We start from the raw sequence: 18,119 nt of genomic DNA, 5'->3' as shown, positions 1-18,119 counted from the left end.
TTCTGAGACTATATGCATGTTTAGTATTGGGGGTACAAAAAGAAGCCTTTTCTTTTTAGTCGTATCTACTGTGATAAAAAAGCGTTCTTAGTTCAGTTCGGTAGAACGTGGGTCTCCAAAACCTGATGTCGTAGGTTCAAATCCTACAGAGCGTGATTCTGTTCTTGTTAGGTCTAATTAGAATTCAAGAACTTCACTCATTTGAACAGCAACCTTAATTGAACCTCCCGCGGATCAAAAAAAGGAGGAAGTCAATAAAAAAGAGATGTTAATGAATCAAAGGTCCAACTGATCGCCGCGTCTGTCTTGTAAATATGCAGTTACGAATAATCCAGCCAAAAAGTAATAGGAATTAGACCTAACACGATTAAAAATAGAAAAACTTCAATCATTTCTATTTATTTGAAAGGGGAAAAAATATAGGGTTCCAAACCTAAATAAACATCCGAATCGCCCATGAACCTCAATGACCAAGAATTGGCAATTGACGCGGGAAGGAACTCTAGAATACCTGGAATCTCACAGAAAGATTTCTTTTTGAAAATTGTTCATTCAATGAATTTCTAATAAGTCTTCCTCAGACCAATAAAGAGAGCTGGGGTTATAGTTGAAGCCACCAAAATAGAAATAAGTAGTTCTATTATAATAGGCATGAAGGAGCTAAATGAGATACGTTTTTATATAGTTATAATAACTAGAACTCTTTTAAAAAACTTACCTAAGTTTCCAGATACGAGGATAATAAAAAATACCAATTGACAGTTTGTTTTTGATTCATCAGTTATTAATATAAGGCACTAACAAAGATAGAGTGACAGAGGTATAAAAAAAAAAAACATCATCTGTTACATCTACTCATCCCACGATTACGAATCAACAGACCCCATTACCGAGATATGGCAACTCTTTTTTTTTTTTAAGTCATAGTAATAATAACTGTGTCGTCTAACTTCATTCACAAAGAAATGGTGTAAGCGGAAGGGAAGGCGTGAATCCTCGATCCTAGCTAGTTTGATCTGTCGAAATAAGGTTCCCGGTTGGCTTTGTATGAAGAAGCCTCTCTTTCTAGCCCTAAGTGAGCCATAGATTGTGAGTGAGCTCTCGGGGAGTAGAGATCGAGCGTAGAATACCAGTGGAAAAATTCTTTCTTTATTTCAATTTTTGAAAGGAAAAAGCGGAAGAGACGCTTCTCGCAAGCAGCAACCATCCATAGCGAGAGAGATCCCTTGTCTTTGTCGCCTACCTATGTCTAGAATAGCACGATAGAGGCCCTAATCTATAGCAAGAGTCTAACCGCCTGCATTGATGGACTGAAGCAGGAATGAGAATAACCTAGTCTCCTTATGATTCTGAAGTGAAGCAATGGAAGAGAGGAAACAAGCATAACTGGGAACCATCTACAGCTTGAACACTCCTTCTTGCCTTTCAATCTCGACCTACGCTTGGAATAGTGGCTTTCTTGTAGTAAATGAATCCGAACATATAGGTAGCAACTATCTCGAAATGGATAAGTAAGCTCCCCCATTTTTGAATGAGTATGGGTGAAAGGCCCGCTTTCACCTACGACTTTATCATCAGAGGTTTAAAGAGGTAGTGATTCTAGGACTAGAGGGAAGTTCAAGTCGACCAATGTGATAGGCGAAGAACTAACTTCTCTGGTGTCCGTCAAAGGATTCGGAGGTAGGGGATGACCTGTAATTAATCTGGCTGTTCGGGTTAAAGGGAAGGGCCTCGCCGAAATCATCGGCTTTCTGCCCAACGCCACGGCCGTGGCCCTCTTATTTAAGAAGATTCCCGGATGTATAAGGCCAGCATAGGCTGAGTCTAATTCACCATCCCGGGATTTAGTTCTGACCATAAAATGCAACTCTCATGCTTGGATGGAAGGAGCATTCAATACTATCGAGGTTGGACGGAGGCGCCTCTTATCGGTCGGGAGTGAGTTGTGAATTCTGGTGATAAGGCTTGTGATGTTCGATCTAAGATATTCGGAATAAACGGATAGAATTGTTGGCTTTCTCAATAGCTTTATCGGCCGGAAAAGCAGCTCCTAATTCCTATCTCAGTAGCTTCATCTTCTTCGGGAGCTGAGAATGCTTCTGCTGCCGAACCGGGAGGGACAAAGAGGCTTACATGCCTTATTTAAAAAATGGAAAACACGTCTTTCTGGGTGGGGGTATTAAATCCTTAACTTCCCTAATTTTAATTTAGTGAGAAAGCGCGTATACTTTAAGGAAGGCGGCGTATTTCACCCCTCATCCGGAGTAGTTTAGTTAGTTGTCAATAGCTTGTGATTCGGAGTTGTCGACCCGTCATTTCCAGTCAAGTAAAGGAGCATCTCCCTCTTCATCGCGGTCGCTCAATACGTTGTATCGATAGAGTGACATTTGCCTTACCCCCCCTCTACCCGAGGGATCAATAAGCAACCGGGTGACGGGCGAACCACATCTGTTCCAATTCCAGAGGCTTTCTCCGATCGAAGTCGGATCAAATGCAAATATTCGATTCCAGAGGAATCGGTTTGGGGGGAACCTCGGGGATTGGGTGTTCGAAGATTTCGATGCCTTCTATTCCGGTCAATGAACCGATATTGTGAGGGAGCAGCTAACCAATCTCATTTATCAGAGAAGTCCATCGGTTTAGAGATTAGTTCATGCTCTTTCATCCCCTCGTTCAAGGAGTCGGAGATGGCTTGGCAGCAAGCGTAGTGGCAGGCAGGCGATAGGATGTTACAGGATAGGCTTACTAAAGCTCGTGTAAACAAGATTTATAGGAGAGAGGGTGAGTTCTCCATCTATCTTAGGAAGGTCTTCTGTCTTTTTTCAATTCTATATATCTCTTTTTGATGTTCGAGATCGCCTCCGTGTGGTTCATCCTAAGTAGCTAATCGAATATGCTTTTGTCTCTTGGAATCGTATCACCCATGGCGAGGGTCTCGTATAATAGAATAAGAGAACGGTTGCTTTTAGGAGTGCTCTTTCTCGATTTCGGAAAGGAAAAGCTTGGTTGCAGGAAACAAAGTCTAACTAGAAATTTCTTAATTAAGAAAAGAAATAAAGAAAAGCCGCGTTGAAAGTCTTGCTTATTTTCTCCTCCATCTAAGTAAGAGAAGGGAAGGTTGAAGCTTATAGGTAGTATAAAAGCGCTAATAAGGGAAATCATGCTACTTAAACTATATGCTTAACACATGCAAGTTTAACTTTTCTAATAAAAAAGAAGCGGGGTAGAGGAATTGGTCAACTCATCAGGCTCATGACCTGAAGAGTGTAGGTTCGAATCCTGCCACCTTTCTTGTGAATCATCCTCTTACCACAGTAAGAGATGATGGAAATAACAAAACATAAATTTTGAAATGAGACGACTCTTTCTTGAACTATATGAATTGTTTCATTATTCGTTATTTCTGGGTCTTTTCATTATTATCATAGAGCAAAAGCTCTATAAATGTTGTTATCGATTTAAAAATTTTCTAGTGTTCTATTTAGACTTACATCACGATATCTTTTTCTTCCTCATTCTTATTTTGGTTTTCGTCTCACGGATCTTGGTTCGCGCTTTATGGCATTTCCACTATAATAAGTGTAGGGATTCATGGGTACCTAAGATTGAGAAAACTTTTTCCATTTCTACGTGTATTGTTTGTTTCTATATGTATTTCACAGGGGTCGTGCAAATAGCGCAATGCGCTGACAATCCAGATCTGGAATTGCGCTTAGGCCCACCAGGAACGCCCCTAGAAAGGGGGGAGTCTCTTCCTAATCTAAATGAACTGCCAAAAATAGTGTATGAACAACGGATTCAAATTCCAAACAATAAATTTATCAACGTTGAACTTCAGGACAACGAAATGGCTTCTCTAATAAATCGACTTCCTAAGGCAGAACTTCAAGACGTAATTAGGGCAGACTCCATTCTAAAGCCACTAAAGGAGTTCAACGCAGAGCAACAAGCCCAATTAAGGGATATAGCTATTCGACACTTTGAATTCAAAAATGAAATCATCGCCAAAATGAAATCCCTTTATCCCAACGATGAATGGGAATTGACAAAAGTCATTCGAGAGAAATTCTTTCAAGGACGACAAAAAGATCGGGAGTCTTCCTTGGAAGATCTCCAAAGGATGCTTTCCGCTTTAAACGAACAAGGAAAATCCGCAAGTTGTTCCAAAAGACTCCGATATAATATTTCCTATTGGAATTGGAAAGAATGAGAATTACTATTTTCTATACAAGTCTATTCTACTTTGTACTTGGTCATGCAAGAGATCCCCCCCGAAAACATAAAAAAGTAGATTCGCTACCTCTGAACGGAAGGGCCCCCGTTATGTAGTTTTTTTCGCTGAATAAATGAGAGAGAGTGGGAGGGCGGGTCTCTTCTCATTGGGCCCGCTTGGGTTATGGTTGGGGCACGCCCCACTGAGGTTTTCTTAAGAAATCATATCAGAATGCTATTCTCCGCTCATCCATCGGAGAGAGGAACAGCCCTAGCTGAGCTTTAACTCCTCGATTCAAGAAGAGTTCAAGGGTAGGAGGAGAATAAGAGGTTAGCAACGTACGAACGTTTTCCAAGCGAGCCATGGGAGTCTAGGTTTTGCGAACTAGCCCGGACCGGAAAAGAAGCAAGCCTGTATAAAGGGTTAAGTCCAATCATTCTCCTCAATTTAAATCGGGCATAACCGTGGGGGATAGGACATAACTCCCGTTGTTTAAGGGTAAAAGGTTCATGAATAAGGTAGTTAAGAAAAAAGTGGGGTTGGGAAGGGAAGAGCGAAAGGCTTAGAGCTTTTTTTCAAGCAGCCTACTCTGTGTTTGGGTTAACTATTGATTCAATAATAGCGACAAGAGCTTTTTCTTTCCTTTCAAAGAGGCATTCGATGCCATCATCATTGACTTATGCCTCCTCAACCTATCTGGAGTAGGTCTTTGCCGAGAAGTCATATATTATTTACGGGATAGAAAGTCCGTATAAGAAGATCGCCCGGGAGGGGGTTTTGCCACTAAATGCTAAATCGGATACTGTCTCCGAAGATAAATAACTAGGCTTTTTCGATTCACCAGTCGCGGAAGCTGAATTAAGAAGATAGGCCGCTGAAGGGTCTGTCTCCCGATCGGATGCTGTCCTTCTCAAGCTCAAGATACCCGATTTGGTGTTCGTAGATAGCACCTGACAGAGTTTAGTCAATTATCACGGATGAAAAAGTTAGCGAGCACAGGAAAGAGAGAACAGCTAGTCAAATTACAACCTTCTTCAACTGCTGAGTCAACCCTAAAAGTGGATCTGGCATCAAGCCTATCCCTTTAACCTTTTTCCGGGATCAAGTACTACTTATAGAAATAGAAAGCACCAAAGGTAAGGCGGGTTAAGTTAGGGCATCAGTTGCTTCAACTAAAGAATCAGTCAAAACGAACCCTGAAACTAAATCCGCAACAGAGCGAGTAGCCAGGTGTGAATGTTATGGATCTAGCTCTTCACGAGCAGCAGAGCTAGACAAGCAAGCAACAAGGCTTCAGCCGGGTGTTTATCCTGATGAAATAGAATATATGTATATACAGGCTCGCTACTACTACTCGAACTACCCGAGACAGAACCAGACTTGCGTAGGAAAGAAAACAAAGTAAGTCCTCTCCTTAGCTCTTAGGCTAGCTCGAGGGGAACTGCTGGCAAAGAATCCATGCTGGGAACAATCTCTCTCCGCTTGAATGTTCTCGCTTCCCTTGCCTTAACCCGGCATTAAAAGGCTCGTCACTTAGACTCTTCATCTTAGCTTGTAGCTGTTCGATTGTCCTCTGATTCTGCTCGGATCTTGTCCTGTGATGAAAAGGAACTGAGCTTCTGACAATGCCGATAGGAAATGAGATGATTACTAGTTGGAACTTCTATCCCGATTTGGCCTTTGGTCCGCTTTGTTGGGGTTTTGAGGGGTTTCTCCTTAGCGACCTATCAATATTAGCTTGGTACTTTCGCACGATCGGTACAAGCATCCGGTAGAGTTCTAGAGGAAAACCTATCCGAAAAAGTAAAGTGCAGTTGATTTCGCTTTTTCCTTCTTGTTTGGCAGGAGCAACTCCCCGCATAGAGGTTTGTTATGGGCATCGAGTGTGAAAAGTGTTGGATGGGACCGATAGCATGAGAGCATGATCCCCAAGCTTCTGATACGAATGAATAAGAGACTGAAGCATAATTTAATTACCAATTAGACTAGTAGTAGAAGACTGAAGCTACTGAGCTAGCGAGTTAGCGCAACAACTTACTGTCTTGTTTTCTTCGCTGCTTATTTTTTTTTTTTTACAAAAGATTAAACGAAAGCGGTTGCTAATGCTTGTAGCTTGCTTCTGTCCTTAGTCAATTTTGGACTGAAGCTGTTCTGACTGCCGTATCTTTTTTGAACCGAATACCTTCCTCTGTCATCTCTGGTCTGTCTCTTTTTGAGAGAAGATTTTATACCACGCCTGACTATGAAGAGCTTCGAGTCTATCGGGAGAGGATGTGGTGGTAACCCCCTCTCGTCTAGAGCCGGGCGTCCAGCCGTGTAGGAAGACTCACCCTAGCCACTATAGCGACCCCACCCCCAACTCTAGCTGAGAAGCACCCTCCATCCACTTCCCCTTTTCCGTGTGCCCAAAAGCCCGCCCGGTTTATGAGCCCATTTCCGATTCCCTTACCCAATCTCATGAGAAGCAAGCCCAGCAGGCCCTACCTTAAAATGTCCCCAGACAGCCAGCCCTCACCAGGCTGCTAGCATTGCTAAATGCTCCGCCACGAAGCAAGCTCTCCCGAATACGACAGATGCGGAAGTGGGGAAGCCGGAAGTGGCTAAAGAAGTCGGAGGAAGAAAGTAGTTGGACAACTGTATACACGAGGGTACATTAGTCTTCTGGGAATTGGCAACATTGACAGAAAGGGGAAAGGGTAGGAATACACTTTTTTAGGTGTAGCTATACTAAAGTAGTTGGCCTAACCTTCGGTTCCCGTAACCAAGTTTTTCTTTATCATTCCTTATGTACTTTTTCTTACTTCATCCATACTTTTTTACTTTTTCTGAAGTGTGGGGCAAACGGCGCCCTCTACTTCTACTTCTAACTAAAGGCGAAGAGCCGGCATTGCAAGCAAATAGAGAGCCTCCGCCCGTTTGATCGGTTGCGAGCCGGAAAGCGTACCGGCAGTTTGAGTCGCGAAAGGGCCGCTTGCTTCACTTCATTTTTCTAGATATTATTCTATATAATAATATATTCAATTCTATATCTATCTATAAACAAAAAATAGATATAGAATCTTTTTCTTTTTCCAATTGTTAATTCCTGGGGAGAGGAAGAAGCAGATAGAGCAAAGGCCTCCTCTTTCCGTTCGCTCTTCCCGAAGTGAGCGAATTGCATGTAGAGATCCGTAGGGGCTTATAGTTTAATTGGTTGAAACGTACCGCTCATAACGGTGATATTGTAGGTTCGAGCCCTACTAAGCCTACCTTTTCACCTCCGGTGGCTTCTCTTCACCTCAGTCAAAGTACCCACCAGCCTGCAGATCTCAATCTAGCGACGGCATCTGTAACCACACTGCTGCCGCTGCCCTTCGGGCACGCCTCCTAAGCTTATCACTAACCTACGCTCTTGCAGCATGCCCCCTTCGGGCAATACGGTGTAATACGCGATGCAGCCGAGCCATCGCTCTTCGATCGCTATATTCTTGCGATAGCGAGATTTAGCAGTAGCGAGGGGAAGGCGTGGTTCATACTCTAAGAGAGAGTAGATGCGAAGGTTCGGATCGAAGATCTTCGCGAGACAGCCCCCGGGCACCATAGCATGTCGGGAATAAGGGGGGACTTACTTCACGTAACCACTCCCTTGGGTGTTGCATAAGGACTTCCCGGATTTTGTCAAAGCGGCCTGGAGAGGGGAACAAGGTTGGAATGAAGCTGTTGATGGATTCAGAGACCGTGTGACTAGATGGAATAAGGAAGTGTTTGGAAATATGAAATAGAAGAAGGAAATTTTGTACCGAAGATTGGATGGCATTAACCGAAAGCTTGCAGCTGGCGCTTACTACCCTGAAATTGACAGACTGAGAAATGATCTCTGGCTTTAATTGGAGGGATTGCTGGCTCAGGAAGAAGTAATGTGGGTTTATAATTCTCGTTGCAATTGGTATAAACATGGAGATCGTAATACCCGGTATTTCCACTCTTTAGCTAGTGCAAGACGGAAGAGAAATAGGATTGAAGCTATAAAGCTTGATAATGGGGAATGGTCATATGATGCCAAGGAAATCATGGAGATGGGTACAAAGTGATTCGAGACTCTTTACACGGATGAAAGCGATCGGGATGTGAACTTCTCTTTTGGATGCACCTATCCCTCTATTGATCAGCACTTGTTAGTTGGCGTTGGGAGGGGAAATCAAGCAAGCTCTTTTCTCAAAGCCCCGATTGAATCCTTTTTTTCAAAGCCAGTGGAACCATGGTGAAATCCGTCTTTCTTGATCCTAGTGTTGTAAGACAGGTAAATGCCACGCAAATTGTTCTTATTCCTAAGGCTCCGACCATCAGAGATTTTCCATCAGTCTTTGCAACGTCATCTATAAGGCAAAATCATTACTAACAGGTTGAAGAGCATTATGCCCCTCGTTATAGCTCCGAATCAATGCAGCTTTGTTAGGGAGTACAGATAATATTCTTTTTGCGCAGGAGATCATTCACTCCATGAAAACATCTAAAGGGAAGAGAGGGTACATGGCCATGAAGATTTATTGAGAAAAAGCTTATGATCGCACCAAATGGAGTTTGATCTTCCATTGCTTGAAGGAGTTGCAGCTCCCTGAACACATACAATCTGTCATTCGTGAATGTATTTCCTCCCCGCGGATGAATCTCTTGTGGAATGGTCTTAGAGCTAATGATTTTGTTCCTTCACGTGGTGTCAGACAAGGGGACCCGTTATCACCATACCTCTTTGTACTGGCTGTTGAGCGGTTGGGTCATCTGATACAAAGTGAGGTTGATCTGGGTAGTTGGCTACCTTTTAGGCTGCATAAAAAAGGTACGGCCATATCCCATCTGTTTTTTGCTGATGACTTCATCTTATTTGCTGAAGCAGACATGGAACAAGCGGGTACTGTGAAAGCTATACTAGATGACTTTTGTGAAGCGTCGGGGGGCCTCCAAATCCAGGATTTTATTCTCACGGAATGTGCACCAAAAGGAGATCAGCGATTTTCTTTAGTTCCAACAAGGGATGCAAGCAAAGCAAGGAAATAAGTCCCTCGCCCGAGAGGCTACTTTGTCTTGCCGATAGCCTAGAAAGAAGAGGCATCACGAATTAAGAGCTTCCGACTAGAGGAAACACTTGTACTAGCAGAAGATACATTCGCTTTGTTCGCTATGATTGGATTTTTGATCTGGTGGTACATGGCGCCAGAACCATTACTACTGGCACCACGCGCGCTTAGCGCACCAGACCTTCCAACGGTTCCTTCAGTAGGGGAATAAAGTTGTCTTATCCCCCTTTTTCATTTTAAAGAAAGCATTGAAGAGGAGGTTTAAAAAAAAAACGACTAGTAAGAGCAGGAAAGAAAACTCAATTGAGAGATGGGATTCATACCCAGGCAAAGGGAAAGCTAAAGCAAAAGGGCCAAGAAAACCCCTGCTGCAAGACCGGATCGGATGCCACAACCGGATTAGAAGCAGTTGAGTAGAAGAGACTAAGAATAAAACTTTGCTAGCTTTCGTTTTTTTGACACTTTTTATTAGAAAGAGTCCAGAGATCGGAAGGAACCTCACATAGGCAACTCCGATAGGCTCAGCAGATACGGTGGGATTGAAAGAAGAAAACGGCAATTCCTATCATCAAGAAACTAGGGCTTCGGCTCCATCAATGAATTAGTTTCCCCTAGAATTGCTATTCTTAAAACCCTCAAAGAGCATTCTTCAAGCGGGGTACGCCTCAGGGCGAGACTAATCCTTCTTACTAAAGCATAAAGAGCCGCTCATTCAAATGTGAAGGGATCGGTGTAGAACTCAACCTCGAGCCTCGTGCGTATAAAATAACTAAGCAACTACTTTTAAGAATTAGCTGCGGATGCAGGTGCGTATGAATACTGAAAGAGTAAGGAAGTTATACGGGAAAAGACTCCTTGGTATGAAAGCTGGTAATTAATTTCACTCTGTATCGAGATGGTATACCCAACCGGATCTTCTTTCTCTGGTTTCAAACCCCCAACCGGTAACCAAAAGAAGCAAGCTTCGGTAGTGGTAGTAGCTTCAAAGGAATTGGTAGTAGGTCTTGAATAGGAAAGCTTTCATAATGTATGAACTAAACCCATGTTGAAGAGCTTGAATTCTTCAGTAAAGGAATCATAACTTGTTGACGCAGACCCAGATATAGGCTTTTCTTCGCCCGTGCATATGGCAGTTTCAGTCTCGTCCTGGCAATAGAGGGCGTGCCATAACAGGAAGGGCTATGGGGTTTGGAGTTTAAGCAGGAACTGGCCCAACCAAGCTTTGCACCTTTTGTTGGGGACAAGTAATCCCTTTGCTTTGTAGTTCTAGTTGCGGATTCCCGGATAGCTATAGTTTCACTAGCAAGTTTCGTAAGCCAGAAGAAGGCCAGTGGGCAGGAGGAAGGTCGGTCTGTCTGACCTGTTGATGCATCACTCTTTATACTACGATATTATTGTATTAAACCTACTTTCTCGGAATATCTTTTTTCACCCAGCCCAGCGTGTCGACGTCATCGGATGCCAACAAAAAAAAGTGTAACTATCAAGCGCTAAACCGGATCTAGACTATCATGGAAACAAGGAGAGGGCACATTCTTATCTGGCCTGGCTGGGATCGTTCACCATAAAGGTAAGGGTCCTCGGGCAAGGCAGCTCACTCATCAACAACAAGTTCTGGATCGGATGATGCCCCTTTTTATATGGCTTTTTTTTCTGCTTCTTCTTTCTCTTCAAGTTCTATCGATGCCCAACTCATAGGGAAGCATGACAAGGGCTTATTCTCGACTATTTCCAATATCAACAAGGTAAGGCGAGGAGGCTCTTTAACTAGACCCCGGGGCTACGCCCGTTTCTGCTTTAGTAGTTGTCTCTATTTCTCTGGTACGGTTGTTTCTGTAGTTGCAACAATCCCCTCTTTCTTATAGGATCCATTATCCGGGATATTGACTTTCTAGATAAGGGGAACTAGCTCACTAGCCAATAGGAGTCTAGGGCGGAGTCGCTAAACCTTCTTTCTTCTTTTTCCGGTGAGTCGGAGACAAAGCACCTAGATAGGGGCCCGTAACGGCACACTTACTCTATGGCAAGAGAGAGAACATAAAGGGCATCAAGGGGGTCATCGGATCGGATGGCAAAAGCGCATATAGAATTGATTGATCTTTCTTCCTAGCCTAGTTCAATGATTCCATTATATAAGGGAACTTCTTTCCCATGCCCATGCCCGGCTGCTCGTTCAGTCATTCATTCCATTCTGTCTTAATTGCTTTCTAAAGGCGGTAATCACATAGCAAGGTTGCCAGGTCGTCTCTCACTAACAGAATTTCCTGAGGCTGAGTCTCCGCCCATTGAGGAGTCTCTTTTTTATTCTGTTTCGACAGCTTTTTCTGTTTTCGTTTTTGGTGTCCCACCTATAAAGATCGATTTTCTAGTTGATGGATATTGACCACTAGTGGCACACTCGATAGATTCCTCATCTATACCTTTTGATGGGAAAAGAAGGTCTCGAGCTCCAGTTGAATCCGGAAAATAAGGTTAGGGAGTCGCACTAAAGGCGGAGGAAGAAGCCCCTAACGCGGTCAAGTCTTGCGCGGCACTATTGGATACGCCAGTTGAAGATGCCCCATCAATAGCAAGAAGAGAAAGAGCATACTCGTCTGTCTAGAAAGCAACCCTGCCCGCGTCGAAGACAAGTCTGGCATCGGATGTCTATAGTGCTTGAACAAGTCTGTCATCGGTGGGAAAAGAGTGAGCTCAATCTGTCTCTGGTGGCGCTCATGTTGGCAAATCCATATTGTAAAGCCGAGAGGTAAAGAGCTCCAGTGCATTTGAAACTGGTGATGTAGCTGCTGAAGCTTTCTTTGTGGCAGTCGTAGCAGTATAGTAGATAAGAAATCTCCTTCTTAGATATATGAACCGAATGCCGGGGCAGTCTGGACTAGATTGATTAGAAGTCAAGTAATCGGAACTTGAACAAGGAAGGGGACATGGAATGCCTTCTTTATCGCTCTCGCCTCTGAACCCAGCGTCCAAGTCCACACATTCATCGGATGGGGCTCACTCATCAACAACTAGGCCTCCGTCACGTTCTGTTTCTGAATCAGGTTAGGATACGGCTCTAGAAGCTTCTGCTTTCTTGTCTCATGAGAGGCCGTATAAAATGCTTCCGTGAATGGAGCAGCAGAAATAGCTACTAGATCGGGAAGTGCCTTAACTACGAAATTATCTCTTTCTGTCACGTAGGGAAAAGATGCTGAGGCTCCTTATGCTTTCCTTTCAAGTCGAATGTCAGAATCAGGTAAGGTAGCTTATGTCATAGGAACAACAGGTGGGGACCTAGCCCCCGGCGACTTAGGGGATAATACCTAGTATATCTATTATCAGGGATAGTGAACATGATAGAGAGTGAGTGCCAAAAGGCATTTTATGAAACTATTCTTTAGTCGCAAGGTTCTTGAACTCAGGCTTAGGCTTAATTTTATCCCGGAACTCTATCTGTTTAGAGAAAGAAAACCTAGTCTGTTCTTCTCCAGCGGAGAATGCCTTATTTGATTGCTTTTATATCCCTACTAGTTTCCCTCTGCTATATGAATCAATATAGGAGAAGTTGAACAAGCAAGGTAGGGAATGACTGGCACTACCGATCAAGTCTTTCAAGCTAGATTCCCTATTATAGTAAGTTCTTCTCCCGCGGGAATGGCTCTAGCATTGAAAGCTCGAGAGCTAATTCGTTAGAGACGTGGCAGACGCAGAAGTAGTCGGAATTGGTGCTGTGGAAGTCTTTGGGGCAGGCGTATCCGTAGGGGCCACTATATAGTAGGCAAGAAGTAGGCACAGGATAGCTCCTATTGATTGAATCAATCGTACGAGTGCTTGTGTTCAGGTAAGGCCCAAGTCCTTATGCTTAAACTTCAAGTGATGCCCGGGAGTCAAGCAGTTATGGGAAAAGCGGATTCCATATCTTTATTACTAGTTTTGTCTGGCAGTGGAAGTATAGTCATCCGCAACAAGAGAGAGACACAGCGCGGTCGAGTGCCCAACTCTTTCATTCTTCGCGGTTGAGTCATCAGTGATCGTAAGAGAAGTGGCCTAGTTTATCGGATATCGGATTCCGTGCCTTTACCACTTAGCTTTGAAGTTGAATGCCAAATAAATAGGATAAGGCCTGGGCCAAGACGCCTTAAGTCATCGGGTGAAGCACCTGCAGATAGGGCACCTCTTTCTCCTTTTCTTTGCCGGGAAGTAAGTAAAGATAGATTCCCTTAACTATGGTTCACCTTAAGCTTTCAAGCTCAACCTAGTTGTTCGGATATAAGACTTTCAGTCAAGAAGCAATCCCTCTACCTCTTCTACTATGTGAACGAAGACTGTGTCAAGTGAAGTTTCAACTAGGAATTCGTTAGCTCACCTCAGCCAAATCATCGGAACTCTCACAATAAGGTACGGAAGTTTCTTCGGCAGTAGCCGCAGTTTATCCAATAGAAAATGTCGTTGTAGCTGTAGTCGCAGTAGGGGAAAGTTAATCATACCTAGTTCAGTCTCCAGGTTCAATAGATGCCATGCCTCTTTATTCCTAGTTAAAGCGGGAAAACAAGGTCTATCACTCCAAGTGAGCTTGCCCTGGCATCTCTGTCAAGTGAATTCAAAACAATTAGAAAAAAAGTCCGTCTGAGAATGTAGTAAGAAGGTATCTATACCAGGCATCTCCGCGAAAGTCTAATTATCAAGTAGTTCAAACAAGAGAGGCAAGCGCCTTATATATAGGGCACTAGCGCTTCGCCCACCACACCACACTTCCTCGATCTCGCCATAAGATCTGTCTTTGATGCCCCCGAATCAATAGGCCCCACCGCCGCTCGAGGATAAAAAGAATAACATGAATAGACAGTGGACGTCTTTGCGTGCTTTGCTTAATCTGGTTTGGTTGAGAAGTAAGGTAGGACAGAGCCGCCGTTTGAGCCCTAAACTATAGAGGTCGTTTCAGTGGGTGTCCAGTGAATAGAAAAATACCTTTACCAGGAACAGACCACCTTTTCTTTTAGACGATTGAGAAGTGAAGTTGAAGTCTCGAAGAAATCCGGGGAAGAAGTTTAAGAAGGTTCGGGAGCTACCCCAGTAGTAATAGGAGTTGTCGCAGAAAGTCTTTCTCTTTCTTCTTTATCTCAAGTCAGTCTGTAGAGGGATGGTACAGAGATAAAGACTTCTTTCACTCTATCTTCTATTTATCCTATATCTGCAGAAGCTGTTTTAGGATTAGTTGCGGGATAGCTATATAAAGAAAACCCGGGTAGCCGCAGCTTGAAAGTCTAATATGAAACTAGCATTTCGACAAGAGAGAAAACCCTAACCCGGTGAGTAAGAGAATAAATCCCCTTCCTTCTTTATCAGATTATGCGAACCCTGACTTTAGAGAAAGAACCTATTCGAAGGTAGTTGCAGTTTGCCCGGGAGTAGTTGCCGGAAAGGTGTCACCTTGTTTAAAATAGATCCGGATTTAATAAGTGTTCTTATTATAGCATATTCGAATTCATTATTCTCTGTCTCAGTCTTAGAACAACCCGGGATAATAGCCCCGAGGTAGCAGCTTGCCGATGGCATTGAGATAGATCGGTGGTTGGCTTACTGCTTGTTTATGCTTACTCCCACAGCAGCTGCCCCTTCTATCCCGTACTAAGAGACTTCTCCCACAAAAGATCGATCGAAGGCCCAGGAAAGTGAGTGCCGCGAATTCCGTTGCCAGTCAAGATCAAGAGTTGTCTGCTCCGGGTAGGGCTCGCTCCGGGAAAGGAAAGCTTTGGGCGGAGAGTTCTTCGCATTGAGTGAGGGTAGCTTCAGAGACTCATTCATTTTCATTTAGAGACTCAATGGAAGCTGTTTATTGTTCTAAGGAATGGGAATGAATTCTCTTCCTTTAGGAATAGAGTAGGCAGTATAAGTGGTTTTCTCTTCTAGTCGATCTCTATAAACAAAAAGGCATGGGCAATAACCCGCATCATATGCTGTAGACCAGTGGGCACCCCTCAGCCCTCGGATTTGGCAAATGCAGCCAGAGCCGCCTTAGCCTTACTGGCACCTCCGAGAAGTCTACCGCATGTTCATGATGTTCATGCGCAAGCAAGTGTCAGCGGCTCATTCTGAATAAATAAAAGAAAAAGAATCGACTTAGGGTATGGGTTCTGAAGAGGGCTTCTCCTTTCGCAGTTTGGTCTTCTTCCGATCCGAGGAGCTCAGGGCTCTAAGCTAAGTACTTGCGCTTCGTACCAATATATATTCTCGTTACAAAAAATGAAATGATGAAGGGGCGGGTTGGCCTTACCTATATTTGATAATATAAATGGGAATGCGGCCAGTCCAAGATCCAAGATTGGATATACAGTAAAGATCTTTTGGCAGAAATCAAAGACAAGGGTCTGAAATCTGAAAGAGAGGAGAAGGAATTTTAACAAAAGGGCGACTTCCTGATTCATTCCACATTTCACATTCCCCTGGGGTACCCCCTTTGCTACTCGTACTCGTAGATTGAAAAAATTCTGTCAGCTTCGCAGTCGGGCGCTTTCCCACTTCCTTTTTAGCTTTGTGCTTCATTACTAGTCCTAAGGCATCTTAAACACGAAAGACGGGGACCAACCCTCTCTCTCTATCTGAGACATCTCAGCGGTAGTTCTTCTCAATCAGCGACCTAGCCACGTGTAAACAAGGAATTTCGTCAATCTAATATTATCTAATAGTAGTAGAAAAATAGCATCGGTGTCTATTACTATTAGAAGAGTTGCCTCCCCCAGATAGCCTAACCGAACAAAAACTGAAACTCTCAGGAAATAAGCAACCTAAGGCTATTTGTTATGATTGGTAAGTTCCCAGCTTCATATATCGATTTATGCCTTGATAGACTCCTTGAGCACCCTTGGAAAGAAGGAAAGCGTTCATCCCAGACAACTCCGCAACTACAAGACGGTATCCTCTCCTTAGCGTAAAGCACCCCCTTGGATTCATCCGAAATCGATTCCGATTCAACCGCAAATGCTCTTTCCAACTCCCTCAATAAACGCTAGCATGCAGCTCCCAGAGCTACCATGAGGTAAGAGCTCTCACTAAGCTTCCAAACCAGGAGGACTCACGAAGGGGTCCAGGATAGGCAAGAAGGGAGGGGCAGCCTCCCTGAAAAGTAAAGAGCGGGTTGTCCCCTCTTCAACATTTCTACTACTTCCTTGTCTCCCCCTTTTCAGGGATCTCCTTGTTCTCTTTCAAAATTTTCCTCCATACCTTCGCCGCCTTCTTCATCATGTTGTTCTATCCTTCAGGGATGTTCGGAAGGTGCCCGGGCCTCCTAAAAAATCCTTCCGACAAGAATGCTGCTTGAACATTGTAAGACATTGAACCGTCCCGCTCTTGTGAACACTGATCATAAGTGGCAAAAGCCGCCGGAATCCTCATTTTTTGTCCATAAGCTCTCCTCGCTACTGTAATAATTTTCAATTTATTTTTTTACTATACACTGGCGCAGATGATTGCCCCCATCTATCAACGGGGGACCCCCCGAAAGGCGAATAGGAAGCTTCAAGCGATCTGGGATCCCACCTTTGATCGAGATGAAGGTGTAGTTTTCACTAGGAATCCCAGGGTTGCCGATCAGGTGAAGTAGTAGTTTCTGGGCACAAAGGATTCACTCGCGATTATAGGCCCGCCAAAGGGAAAGTGCACAGGTCTTCCTTCAAAAGAGACAAGGTTTTTCATTGCCCGAGCAATGAACGTAGTTCACGATGGGCGTTGGGGCCCCTACCATTAGTTGTCTATAGGGATCTGGGATTTGGTATTGAATCAATCCTTAACTTCGTTTAGTCACTTCAGAAGTCATATTCAATACCTAATTCTATTGAGTTGATTCCATCCCCTTTACTTTGTTTACATTCAGTAGCTGCTTGCTGGTGTCCATTCAGGTCAGGAACTCCTGCAATAGGCAGCTACCCTCATCAAACTAAATAACACTACTCTCATCCCTCGCCCGAGAGGCAGGAGAGACCTTGAGTCCAGGCCGTTGCATCACCCTCACCTCTGATTCGGTCAATAGAAAGACCAGCACAACTGCTAGTGCTAAGGTCTTTATCGGAGGGGTGGAGATCACGCAACCCGATCTCTTCAACAACGGCATGGTGGTTATTCATGGCCTTCAAGGTTTCATCTCTCCGCTCTCTACGTTTTCTTGCGACGTGGAGAGGATGACCTCGCTCTCGTTCCCGTTCCATCCAGATCATCATTCTGGTCAACATATCCAGACTTCCGGCTCGGTGCAGCCCGCTATCATGCGCCTGATGCTCAGAGATGCCATGCTCCGGCTCCGTAACAATGGCTTCAGCATCCTAGCCCTCGCTATGAAGGTGAAGTACGCCGAGCTTGTGACTCTTAACAATACAATATGACGGTCTTCGCCGTTGACGACCTTTCGATCTTCTCCGGTTCTCACTCTTATATCATATCAGCAACGTCAGGTTCCACATTGTGCCGAACCATTTCTTGTCGATCGCGGATCTGGAGAAGCTTCCGGTGGGGACTGCTCCGCCGACATTGGAACGAGGCAAACCGCTGCTTATCACAACCTCTGGTGCCGGTGGAGGTTTGACCTCGGCGCCGATGAGGATGAACTATGTGAGGATTAAGGTGCCGGACGTCATCCGCAACGTCAAGATCGTGGTGCACAGTGTGTACTTGCCATTTCCACATATTAATCCTGTGGCTGCGGCTTACGACAGTATCCTAGGAGGCTCAGAAGTCTCAGGAGGAGATCAGACGATGGAAGGAACGTGTGCTGCTCTGGATGGGCATGAGGTTGTGGTGAGTCCCCGATGCCTCAGGTCAAGCCAATGGTGGAGATCGAAGATCACCATGGCCTGTAATTAATCCTGAAAGTGTTGCTTTGG

At 44.3% G+C, this 18,119-nt stretch overlaps 3 non-coding genes across 3 annotated transcripts, besides 2 other annotated features; all 3 read left to right on the top strand.

Moving 5' to 3' along the window:
• The first annotated feature begins 81 nt into the window (after positions 1-81).
• Positions 82-155, top strand: trnW-CCA. The gene has a single exon. It is a non-coding gene; the product is annotated as a tRNA-Trp (tRNA).
• Positions 156-3,217: 3,062 nt separating this feature from the next.
• trnM-CAT lies at positions 3,218-3,291 on the top strand. Its single transcript has one exon. It is a non-coding gene; the product is annotated as a tRNA-Met (tRNA).
• Positions 3,292-3,482: 191 nt separating this feature from the next.
• Positions 3,483-3,570: a dispersed repeat (second copy of repeat X-11).
• Positions 3,522-3,586: a dispersed repeat (first copy of repeat X-13).
• Positions 3,587-7,387: 3,801 nt separating this feature from the next.
• trnM-CAT lies at positions 7,388-7,461 on the top strand. Its single transcript has one exon. It is a non-coding gene; the product is annotated as a tRNA-Met (tRNA).

Source organism: Lactuca serriola, mitochondrion, assembly GCF_051521515.1.
Source record: "Lactuca serriola mitochondrion, complete genome".
NCBI lineage: Eukaryota > Viridiplantae > Streptophyta > Magnoliopsida > Asterales > Asteraceae > Lactuca > Lactuca serriola.
The sequence above is the reverse complement of the archived record's forward strand: the minus strand, read 5'-3'. Positions and strand labels throughout refer to the sequence as shown.